Genomic DNA, 13,368 nt, shown 5'->3' with positions numbered 1-13,368 from the left:
TTAGAGAAGTTGTATCCGTAGAGAAGGATTGTCCAAGGATGTGCAAACACAAGTTCACCAAAAGTTGCATGAAAGGTTTTACATTGGAAGAAATTAATGCAGCGGTTGGAAAGGAAAAGGTTAGCGTTTGTGAACATAATTAGCATCTGTTATGAGTTGATAGTTTGTGAACTTAAAATATTTGTATTTGCAGGGTATTATTAGCATCTTGGAACCAAAATTTGATGAGAAACCTCTTTTGACGCGCATAATAGACGATGGTTTTGATGATGAGATAGGGGTAATTGATCCATTTGTTGATAGTTGGAGAGACCGTCTAACTGTACAAAAGAAGAAGATATGGTGGAAAGGGCAGTACAAATTGGACTTGGCTGGTAGAAGTCTTATTGAAGCCCTTGAGACTGCAAATGAAATCCCTGAAATTGCATCTATTAGCTCAGTAAAGGAAGCGATGGAGAAAGGGTTTGCGGAAATGACGAAGAAGCTTTCTGACTTGAATGATAGAAAGGAGGCTGTAGAAATCTATGTATCATCGCTAATACAGAAAGAAGCTCAGAAAACGAATTTTGATCAAGGGACGCCAAAGAAATTTTGGTTTTGTTCAGGGAACGTCAACTAACCTGGATATTCATCAGGGGAAGCCAATGAATTTTGGTTTTGCTCAGGGAACGTAACCTGACCTGGATATTCAACAAGGGACATGAACAATGAATTTTGGCCATGGGACGCCAAATGACTCCGTATCTGCAAATGTTGAGGGTATAAGTGAGTAACTTGGTTAATTTTTGTGGAGTTATGAATTTTGGATTTATTTGTTGTTTTTAATGGTAGTTTGTTAAAAATTATGCAGTTGATCAGGAGAAGGATAAAAAGAAGGAGAAGGTGAAAGATAAGAAAAAGGATAAAGAGAAGAATGACAATGTGTGTTTAATAGAGACTGGAAAAAGGAGAAGAAGGGAACCATCCAATATGCTAAAGACACCATACACACGAGGGCAGAAGCAACATCGAAAGTAGGGTGTTACTCTTTTGTCAATCTTGTGTGTGTTTTGGTATTTTGGTATTATTTAGGTACAACTGAATTTTAAGTACAGCTATGTTTTAGTTAGTTGAGATACTGGCATAATTTGGTCCAACTATGCACACATTTGTTATTTGTTATTTTGGTACAACTGAATTTTAAAGTACAACTATGTTTTAGTTAGGTGAGACAACTGTCATAATTTGGTACAACTATGTTTTGGACATAAAAAGTCTTTGAAAGTTTTACAACAACGAAGATAGAAATCCTCCATGGATAACATTCATAGTTCTTACATAGATGTTATTCTTAATCAAGCCACACAAACTACCACTTAGCAAGTAACTCCTTCAGCTTACCAATATCACATTCTTTCTGGGCTAAGCGGTCCTTCAGATCACCAACCTCAATACGCATAACACCGACTGACTCACGAAATGACTCCACAACTGCACCACCTCCAAAACGGTACAATTTTGCAATAAGATCATTCTCCTCCTTAACACTAGCAATGTCAATATGCATGAGACATATTGACTCAGAAAGTGCCTCCATAGTAGGATATTGCTGATTCTACTCCTAAATGGAATCAAGTTCAAGACGAATACGACGCATTGACTCACAAATTAAATCCATTGCAGGATTAGCACCACACTGCTTCCTAATTTTGTACCACAACCTAAGAAACTTTTCATAAAGCATCATCCCACAACTTTGATAGGTGTTAGCCACCATCCTATACTCATGTTTTTCAAAAACGAAACACAACATTACTATCCTACTAACAAGATTTGCAATATACCCATATTTTTTTCAAAATTGAAACAAAACATCACTATACTAACATAAAATTGGAATACAAAATAACGTTACCTCACTCTTTGGGTACTTGTAGAATTTTCTGCCTTGATTCTGCCCCAGAAGCACACACTTTCCATTTCATATGTTCACCACAAAACATTTGGTTGAAACAACATAATTACCGTCCACTCTTGCACAGCCACTGTTGTAGCTTGGTTCAGTTTCGGAACTCTCAATGTAGCTGATTGGCATTGTGAATTATCGAACCCTGAAATTGTTGCAACTTTCTACTTCTCTTCTCTTCTTTGAAACCCTAGATCTACTTTTAAAATTGGGAAAGAAGGACAAAAAAGTGAGAAATAGGGGAGCGGGTTATATAATAAATATATTTTAGACAACACTTTTCTATCTTCAGAAATGGCGACGGAATAATATTAAAATATAGATATTTTTACTCACAGTTATACTAAGTGTTCAGTTGTTCCTATACTAACATAGTTGTACTATTCAGGTTTTCATGTTTTTGTAGTTGGACTTTAATTAAACTTTAGGGATTAAAGTTGGCCACATTTCGTTTTATGATAATTCATCACTTAAGAGGTTCTTGTAGTAAAATTTTAACGATATCATAATTTTCCCGTCTTTTGTGTAAAATGAGGTGAGAAAAACAAAGAGTTTCATATACTTTGAAGAGTGATTCATATGAAACAATAGCTTGTACTAAGAGAAACTGAAAACAAATTCACTATACTTTTTTGATGTTATGGACTCCTTCTCACCTCTAATTTATCTTCATTTCATCAAAACACACATTTGCGATAAAAGACATTGATACACAACAAATAAAATGGTCTTAGTTGTTCCAGTTGAACCGATTAGTTGTTCCAGTTGAACCTCTAAGTTGTTCTAGTTGAACCTTGTTTTGCGATAAACTCTTTAGCATATGGTATATTGTCCGTGATCATGCTAGTCCGAACAAGTATGAGCCGTCCGTACGACTAGGTTGAGGTCGTTCGTACAACTATGCAATAAGGTCGAGTCATCTATGAGTGTATGGAATAGTGAGGAGGCCTGGCCGCATCAAGCCCATGAGAAGGTTCGAGATTCTCCTTGTAGCCATTAGAGAAGTAGAAAGAGAGGAGTCACGGGTTTTGCTTCTCTTAAGGAAACAAGGAAGGGTCGCTTTCACTCTTGGGAATAGCCTTTCCTCTCTCCTAGTCCCTATCACTTAGGCGATCGGTTGTAAAAGGGTGTAGCCCTAGTTGTCTTTAGTATAAATAGTCTTATGTAACATTTGTAAACATATACTTATAGAATCTTATATTTTGTTATTCTCATTGCCGACTTCTCTCTACTTTTCATCAACCTCTTCCGCTTAAAACCCAACATGGTATCAGAGCATGTTTTCGAACTTTGATTCTCTAAACCTACTCTTATCCTTACTTATACTCTCGTTTCTTTAATCTTCTCTCGATTCTCATTATACTCTCGTTTTATTCTCCCTACTCGATATTCTCAGTTCTTTTATATCTCTCTCACAAATCCTACTCATGGACACTACCAAACCCATTGTTACTCCAGTGGTCTTAAAAGGGGCCAACTATTTGTTGTGGAAAAGAACCACAAAGACCGCGTTAAGTGATCCACGTTGAGACACACCAACTCCCCAAGAAAGCCGCCAAGAACAACGGTAAAGAAGAAGAAGAAAACAAGAAGGCTGAACTCGAGAAGGAAGTAAAATGGTTCCAAGAAGATCAGACCGTGCTTGCCATTCTTCAGAATTCGCTTGATGCACCAATCCTTGAGGCATACTTGTACTGTGAGACGGCCAAGGAGCTGTGGGAGACACTTGCGAACGTGTACGGAAATGTGACCAACTTGACCCGAGTGTTTGAAGTTAAGAAGGCCATCAACTGTCTCCACCAAGAAGACTTGGAGTTCACAAAGCACTTCGGCAAGTTTAGGTATCTTGGGCAACCGGCAATTCTAAATGAAAGAAAGGAACAAGACAAGGTCTTTGGCCTTCTGCTCACTCTGAATCCGGCTTTCAACGACCTTATCAAGCACATCCTCCGTGGTGACAAGCTTCCTACCCTTGAGGATGTATGTTCTCAAGTTCAAAAAGAACAAGGGTCGCTAGGCTTGTTTAGCGGTAGGGAGGACTTGGCTACGGCTAACAAGGGAGTGTACAAGCATGAGGACCGAAAAACGATGGTATGCGACCATTGCAAGAAGAGGGGCCACCTGAAAGACAAATGCTGGATCCTTCACCCACACCTCAAGCCGACAAAGTTCAAGGCTAATCTATCGCAAGGAGGATCAAGCGGTCAAGGCACCGGAGCAGCAAACCAAGGAGATACAACAGCCACAGCCATGGCAGCCTCTCTTGGAGACTTGGTGAGAAAGTCGGACCTAGAGGCCCTCATCAAGTCCATTGCCGCACTAAAGGAATCCGGTACCACTTTCTTTGCTTCAAAACCTAGTTCATCTCTTGTTGTTAACTCGGGTGCTTCTCACCATATGATTAGTAATCCTAGTATTATACCCAACATAAAACCGGCTCTAGGTAATGTTATTATTGCTAATGGGGACCGAGTACAGGTTAAAGGAATAGGAGAACTAAAACTGTTTGATAAAAGTTCTGAAGCCTTCTTTATGCCCTCATTTACCTCTAACCTCTTATCGGTGAAGAAAGCTACTACATATTTGAATTGTTATGCTATTTTTGGACCTAACAGTGTACATTTTCAGGATATTGAAAGTGGAAAGGTTCTGGGAGAAGGAGATGCTAGAGGAGATCTCTATGTCCTAGAGAAAGCTTCAAGTCCTCCTAAATCGTTTTCTTTTATTTCAAATCTTAATAGTAGTTTAAGTGATGTTTGGCATGCTAGATTAGGCCACCCTCACTCTCGTGCATTTGAACTAATGTTGCCTAATGTCTCTTTTGATAACTCAACTTGTGAGTCTTGTATTCTTGGTAAACATTGCAAGTCTATTTTTCCTAAATCAAGTACTATTTATGAACATTGCTTTGATTTAGTACATTCTGATGTGTGGACATCTCCTTGCCTATCTAGGGATAATAACAAGTATTTTGTGACATTTATTGATGAAAAGATAGAGTTTATGATGCCTTTGTAAATTTTCATAATTATGTTACTAATCAATTCAATGCTAAAATAAAGGTACTAAGATCGGATAATGGAGGTGAATATACAAGCCACAAACTTAAAGAGCACATAGCTAAGCATGGAATCCTTCAACAGACCAGTTGCCCATACACGCCTCAACAAAATGGAGTGGCCGAGAGGAAAAATTGACATTTAATGGAGGTGGCTCGATCGATGATGTTTCATTCGAATGTCACCAAGAGGTTTTGGGGAGATGCGGTCATGACGGCGTGTTACTTGATCAATCGGACACCAACAAAAGTCTTAAATGACATATCACCTTATGAGGTACTAAACAAAATTAAACCCTCTCTTGATCACTTATGTGTATTTGGGTGTGTTTGTTTTGTTCTAGTACCTGGAAAACAAAGGAATAAACTTGAGGCTAAGAGCACTAGAAGCATGTTCATCGGCTACTCAACAAGTCAAAAAGGGTACAAGTGTTACGATCCAATCACCGGCCGCACTCTCGTCTCAAGAGATGTAAAGTTTCTCGAACAACAAGGTTATTACGACAAGAAGGAATGGGAAGGCTTAAAAGACTTATCTCAGACCAATTCTGACCGGGCAGCCAACGTGCGGTTCCTCTTTGACCATCTGGGCATCACCAAACCAAGACTACTTGGCGAGCAGGATACCACAAGTGTTGATCCATTACCCTCTTCACCAAGTCAACCGGATGACGAACATGCTGAAAGTTCACCGTCTGATCAAGTACCTTAGCCCATAGTACCGCCAACAACGGCGGCACCTACCGGACCAACAACCTTGACACAAGACGACTTAACAAGTAGCAAGGATAGGACAGATTCTCCTGATCAATCAGACCAGCCTACTACCCAGCCACTACCTAGACAAAGTAACCGTATTAAGTCTCATCCGTCTACATGGAAAGATAAGAGGGTATACTATAACAATCAGGTTGTCGCCCACCCTATTCAGGCCGTGTGTTCGCTTGACCTTATTTCCTCGGATCACACTGCCTTCCTCGGTAAGCTTGATGAGCACTTTGTTCCTCAAACCTACGAGGAAGCTAAGCAATATAAAGAATGGCTTGATGCGGTGGACGATGAAACGGAGGCTATGATCAGGAACCGGACTTGGGACGAGGCCGATCTCCCTAAAGGTAAAAAGGCTGTCAGCTCCAAGTGGGTTTTCACTATTAAATATCTTAGCAATGGAGAAGTAGAGCGCTACAAAGCCCGCTTGGTGGCACGTGGCTTTACTCAAACCTATGGGCTTGACTATACGGATACCTTTGCTCCGGTTGCCAAACTCCACACAGTCCGGGTAGTCTTGTCCTTGGCCACTAATCTCTCTTAGGATCTCTGTCAAATGGACGTCAAGAACGCATTTCTTCAGGGGGAGCTGACCGAGGAAGTTTACATGCATCGTCCACCGGGTTTAGAGCACATTGTTACTCCGGGTAAAGTTCTCCGGCTCCATAAGGCGATCTATGGCCTCAAACAATCTCCGAGGGCGTGGTACCTCAAGCTCAGTTCTACACTGTGCACGAATGGCTTCAACCGCTCTGAGGCTGACCACACACTGTTCACCCTCTGCACCAACGGTGGTCGGGTTGTAGTTCTCATATATGTCGACGACATCATTATTACCGGTGATGATAAGGATGGTATCCGTGCCACTATGCCACTAATACTTTTGATATTAAAGATTTGGGAGATAGAAATCTCTCGCTCTCCGGAGGGATTATTTCTCTCTCAAAGGAAGTATACACTTGCCCTTTTACATGAGACAGGTAAGATGGGAGCCAAACCGGTGTCGACGCCACTTGAGGAAGGTTACCATGTCAAGCGAAAGGGGGAGAAGCCAACACCCGGTGCTCCAGTTCACAAGCCGCTTGAACCATATGAAGATGTGGGACGCTATCGTAGGTTGGTGGGCAAGCTTATCTATCTCACGATCACGAGGCCGGACATATGCTATGCGGTGAACCAAGTCAGCCAACATATGAAGGCTCCAACGAACTTTGACTGGCAAACGCTCGAGCGGATCCTATGTTATCTTAAGGGTAGTCCGGGGCGAGGCATCTGGATGGGCAAGAACAATAACACCAAACCTGTCGGATACTGTGACGCGGACTACGCCGGTGATACATTTGTTGGAGGGAACTTAGTAACCTGGAAGTCAAAGAAACAGAAAGTAGTATCGTGTTCAAGTGCCAAGTCGGAGTATCGGGCTATGAAGAAGCTAACCAATGATCTTACATGGCTTAAATCGCTTCTTAAGGACCTTGGAGTGGAATCTGACCAACCAATCACCATGCATTGTGACAATGAGGCGGCAATTCACATAGCAACAAACTCAGTCTTCCATGAAAGGACGAAGCACATTGAGATGGACTGTCATAAAGTGCAAGAGAAGATTGAAGAAGGTGTAGTCCTGCCATGCCACACTCAGAATAAAGATCAGTTGGCGGACATCTTCACCAAGGCTACTAGTTCTCAAGTTTGCGAATACATCTACAGCAAGCTTGGACTAGTAGATCCCACTCATCCGTGAGAAACTCCTCTTATCCGTGGAGATCACACTCTTTTCCTTAACATAGTTTTGTCCCATGCGGTTTTCTATGTTAAGGTTTTTAATGAGGTGATCCTTCACGGGTTCCAAGCTTAGCTGTTTCACTTGGCTAAGCTTGAGGGGGAGTATTGTCCGTGATCATGCTAGTTCGAACAAGTATGGGCCGTCCGTACGACTAGGTTGAGGCCGTTCGTAAAACTATGCAATAAGGCCGAGTCATCTATGAGTGTATGGAATAGTGAGGAAGCCTGGCCGCATCAAGCCCATGAGAAGGTTCGAGATTCTCCTTGTAGCCGTTAGAGAAGTAGAAAGAGAGGAGTCACGGGTTTTGCTTCTCTTAAGGAAACAAGGAAGGGTCGCTTTCACTCTTGGGAATAGCCTTTCCTCTCTCCTAGTCCCTATCACTTAGGCGATCGGTTGTAAAAGGGTGTAGCCCTAGTTGTCTTTAGTATAAATAGTCTTATGTAACATTTGTAAACATATACTTATGGAATCTTATCTTTTGTTATTCTCATTGTCGACTTCTCTCTACTTTTCATCAATCTCTTCCGCTTAAAACCCAACATGGTATTCTTAGTTGTCCCTAGATAAACCTGGTTGTGCGAATTACCAACACAAAACACATACATAAAACACAGATACATAATACAGGTACACAAAATGAAGACCTTATTGTCAAAAGTTACACTTGGTTCGACGATAAACAACACAAAACAAAGATACATAAAATGAAATTAGGTGTCCCCAGTTTGTTCAGCATGATTTGGAGTCTGCAACCACTTATCCAAATTTATGCCAGGCTTAAACTTCATTTGTCTCCTCCTCTTATGACGACGTTCTCCAGTAGATGGGAACCTATTTTCTTGAGTTCTTCCACTACTAGTTCTAGTGTATTCTGCAGTTTAGCGATTAATTGTCGAATTGCAGCAGGAACATTTCAGTCAGACTCATGCGACACAACATAAATTCTTCTGTGATATGTTAATACCCACGTCTCAATCAAGTAATATATTGAGCAGAGATCACGCATTTTGATATGCACTGTTCATCCTTATCTCCTCATGAGGTTTCTGACTTTGGCCATGGCATGGACACATGGGTACTTGTCAATGTCAAAACATTTGCAAGAACAACTTTTCATTTTCAAGTCCACCGAATAAGTTTTCCCATCCAGACCTATAACGTTGTAGTTGTTTAACTCAGTCACTGTTAAACGACTTGCCTCTACACAATGCTCATGCAATTCATTCTCCACATAAGGCACCAGCTTCCTTTTATCTGATGCACCATCAGAATCTTTCCTATGTTTGTTCGTATTTTTAGAGTCTTTTGAGTCTTTATAGGATTTAGCATGGATGGGAGCTTAATGGAGCTAAATAGGAAGATTTGGAGCTTAATCAAGCATTGAGGCTAAGCTGTGAAGTTGGAGACAAGTTCAGAGACTTGCATCGGTCGATGCAAGTGATGGTGTCGATCGATGCATCATCCAACAGAAGAATCGGAAGTTTTCTCACAAGTTTTGAAGATTTGCAAAGTTGGCACAAAATCTTCCATATTTGCATCATTAGTCCCTGGACGTTTTTAGGAATATATATAAGATTTTTATGGTCATTGTTTAGACCTAAGCTTTATTTTTCCTGCAATATTTTGAGAGAGAAATCCCTGAGAGATTTAGAGAGATTTTGGAGATAAGAATCAAGACTCTTTCCAGAGAAGATTCAGAACTCCTTTTCTACTTCTTTTAATCTCTTAATGCTATCTATTTTATTCATGATTTGTGTTCTTGCAATTATGTTTGTGTTATTAGGTTGTTCTTCATATTAATTCTTGATTGATCAGCTAGAATTAATACCTAGGAAAATAAATTGATATGAGAATATAATTGATTTTCCTGATAAAACCTTTTGATTAGCAAAATTACTTTCTGCAAAAGGATTTGATTTAGTGATTTTGTGAACAATCTAAACTTGTTTTTAAAGATGATTTATTATCTAGAATTTTGCAAAGAAATTTGGATTTTCTGGTTTTAAATTTAGATAATATTTGCAGTGGGAACTGATTTATTTTACAAAAGAGTTTAGATTTCTAAATCTGATCTTAATTGCTTGAATCCTAATTTATTGATTGATTTAATATTTCATAAATTCTTTAGAAATTCCCTAGGCCTAGCGTTTTTAATTCCTTAATTTACAACACTTTTCAATTCTGTTTTTGTATTGCTTTTAAATTAATATTTTGATTTAGCATAATTAAAAGATTAATAAGTCTATTGTGTGATCTAGAGTCTCTGTGGATTCGACCCCTAGAGTAGTATAACTGCAAGGTTGTTAGTACCATTAGGGTATTACAATTTGAGCATATCAAATTTTGGCGTCGTTGTCGGGGACATAGTCAAGCTAATGACTGAAAACAAGCGCTTAGTGGGAGGCAACCCACTTTTAGGTTTTTCTTTTCCACTTTGAGTCATTTTTATTTTTGCTTTAAGTCAGTTTGAATTTGTATTGAATTATGAACTTCTATCTATCATGTTGCGTTTAATCTTGTGTTTGAGTGATTCTTAGCAGTGCTATTATCCAAGGAATGAGAAAAACACAAATTAGTCGCAGCTAACTCAGGACTAATGTTCGAATTCTCTACATCTGCAGAGTGCATCGACCGACACATCATCAGCATCGGTCGAACAGAACATCCAGTTTGGTAACACAATTTTGTTCACAATTTCAATACTTATTCGTTTTTGTTTATTTTTCTTCGCCAATCTCTTACTTGATAACACTGGGGACAGTTTTGTTTAAGTCTGGGGGAGACAGTTACTAACTACGTTTTTTTTTTTTGAGAGTCAGTCGAAAAAAAAATGTTTTATTGAGTCAATATTTTTGTTGGGAACAATGATTTTTATTTTTAGTGTACTGCCTTGGTTGATTAATGCTGCAGATTGAATCCACATCCAACCAATGAAAAATCCAATGGCTGACCAGTAAACCAGAGACATCCGAATTTCCAACAGAATCCATAAAAACCTGAGGTAATTTATTTACTTTTCTTTTTACCTCATCAAGGAGATTGATGTTCATAGAGCTTGACTCCTTGTTCATACCTGACAAGTAAGATTTCAGAAGAAAATGGTACTCCTCTCCCTTATTAAAGTTTGATATATTTTTCCTGAGAGCTTTGTTTAGAAAAAAAAAAGAGAATAAAAGATGAGATGATTTTGATCAGTTTAGAGAGGTAGGTAAATTACCTGTGACCTCATTATTCTACTCTTGAGTCAAATGATCACATAAAGCTTGGAAGCGAGGGGTAGGTAAATTACCGATGACCCCATTATTCGCCTACAACTTTGAAAAAAAAAAAGAATAGTAAAAAAAAACAAAGCAAAGCTCTAAAGAAGATTAAAAAGAATAAGTCTGGGGGAGAGAAAGAGTACCACATGTGTTAAAGTTATATCGTGCTTGTTATGGTATTGTAAGGGAATGAGTCTAGAAGGTTCTTGACATTGATCAAATCGATGAGACCCACCGATGAAGGCTTAATGGAGGAAGTAGTGGAATTTGGTTTGAATTTGGGATGCTATGAAAGTCAACGGAGAAGTACATGGTGGTTCGATTTGGATTTATCTGCTAAGCATATGGATTATGGTTTGGATGATCATGGCATTACTTTAAAAAGAAAATGAGTTCCTGCGTTTTCAAACCTCTTTCACAGGTCTAATTTTATGTTTTGCTTGAGGGCAAGCAAAGTCTAAGTCTGGGGGAGTTGATATATCATGGTTTTTAGGTGTTTTTAGTCATGATATAAGTCTTATCTATAGAGTCTTTTTCGTATTTTTAGAGTCTTTTGAGTCTTTATAANTTTTTAGTGTACTGCCTTGGTTGATTAATGCTGCAGATTGAATCCACATCCAACCAATGAAAAATCCAATGGCTGACCAGTAAACCAGAGACATCCGAATTTCCAACAGAATCCATAAAAACCTGAGGTAATTTATTTACTTTTCTTTTTACCTCATCAAGGAGATTGATGTTCATAGAGCTTGACTCCTTGTTCATACCTGACAAGTAAGATTTCAGAAGAAAATGGTACTCCTCTCCCTTATTAAAGTTTGATATATTTTTCCTGAGAGCTTTGTTTAGAAAAAAAAAAGAGAATAAAAGATGAGATGATTTTGATCAGTTTAGAGAGGTAGGTAAATTACCGATGACCCCATTATTCGCCTACAACTTTGAAAAAAAAAAAGAATAGTAAAAAAAAACAAAGCAAAGCTCTAAAGAAGATTAAAAAGAATAAGTCTGGGGGAGAGAAAGAGTACCACATGTGTTAAAGTTATATCGTGCTTGTTATGGTATTGTAAGGGAATGAGTCTAGAAGGTTCTTGACATTGATCAAATCGATGAGACCCACCGATGAAGGCTTAATGGAGGAAGTAGTGGAATTTGGTTTGAATTTGGGATGCTATGAAAGTCAACGGAGAAGTACATGGTGGTTCGATTTGGATTTATCTGCTAAGCATATGGATTATGGTTTGGATGATCATGGCATTACTTTAAAAAGAAAATGAGTTCCTGCGTTTTCAAACCTCTTTCACAGGTCTAATTTTATGTTTTGCTTGAGGGCAAGCAAAGTCTAAGTCTGGGGGAGTTGATATATCATGGTTTTTAGGTGTTTTTAGTCATGATATAAGTCTTATCTATAGAGTCTTTTTCGTATTTTTAGAGTCTTTTGAGTCTTTATAAGATTTAGCATGGATGGGAGCTTAATGGAGCTAAATAGGAAGATTTGGAGCTTAATCAAGCATTGAGGCTAAGCTGTGAAGTTGGGAGACAAGTTCAGAGACTTGCATCGGTCGATGCAAGTGATGGTGTCGATCGATGCATCATCCAACAGAAGAATCGGAAGTTTTCTCACAAGTTTTGAAGATTTACAAAGTTGGCACAAAATCTTCCATATTTGCATCATTAGTCCCTGGACGTTTTTAGGAATATATATAAGATTTTTATGGTCATTGTTTAGACCTAAGCTTTGTTTTTCCTGCAACCTTTTGAGAGAGAAATCCCTGAGAGATTTAGAGAGATTTTGGAGAGAAGAATCAAGACTCCTTCCAGAGAAGATTCAGAACTTCTTTTCTATNAAGATTAAAAAGAATAAGTCTGGGGGAGAGAAAGAGTACCACATGTGTTAAAGTTATATCGTGCTTGTTATGGTATTGTAAGGGAATGAGTCTAGAAGGTTCTTGACATTGATCAAATCGATGAGACCCACCGATGAAGGCTTAATGGAGGAAGTAGTGGAATTTGGTTTGAATTTGGGATGCTATGAAAGTCAACGGAGAAGTACATGGTGGTTCGATTTGGATTTATCTGCTAAGCATATGGATTATGGTTTGGATGATCATGGCATTACTTTAAAAAGAAAATGAGTTCCTGCGTTTTCAAACCTCTTTCACAGGTCTAATTTTATGTTTTGCTTGAGGGCAAGCAAAGTCTAAGTCTGGGGGAGTTGATATATCATGGTTTTTAGGTGTTTTTAGTCATGATATAAGTCTTATCTATAGAGTCTTTTTCGTATTTTTAGAGTCTTTTGAGTCTTTATAAGATTTAGCATGGATGGGAGCTTAATGGAGCTAAATAGGAAGATTTGGAGCTTAATCAAGCATTGAGGCTAAGCTGTGAAGTTGGGAGACAAGTTCAGAGACTTGCATCGGTCGATGCAAGTGATGGTGTCGATCGATGCATCATCCAACAGAAGAATCGGAAGTTTTCTCACAAGTTTTGAAGATTTACAAAGTTGGCACAAAATCTTCCATATTTGCATCATTAGTCCCTGGACGTTTTTAGG

This window comes from Camelina sativa, chromosome 11, assembly GCF_000633955.1.
Source record: "Camelina sativa cultivar DH55 chromosome 11, Cs, whole genome shotgun sequence".
Taxonomy (NCBI): domain Eukaryota; kingdom Viridiplantae; phylum Streptophyta; class Magnoliopsida; order Brassicales; family Brassicaceae; genus Camelina; species Camelina sativa.
Note: the sequence above shows the minus strand (reverse complement) of the source record.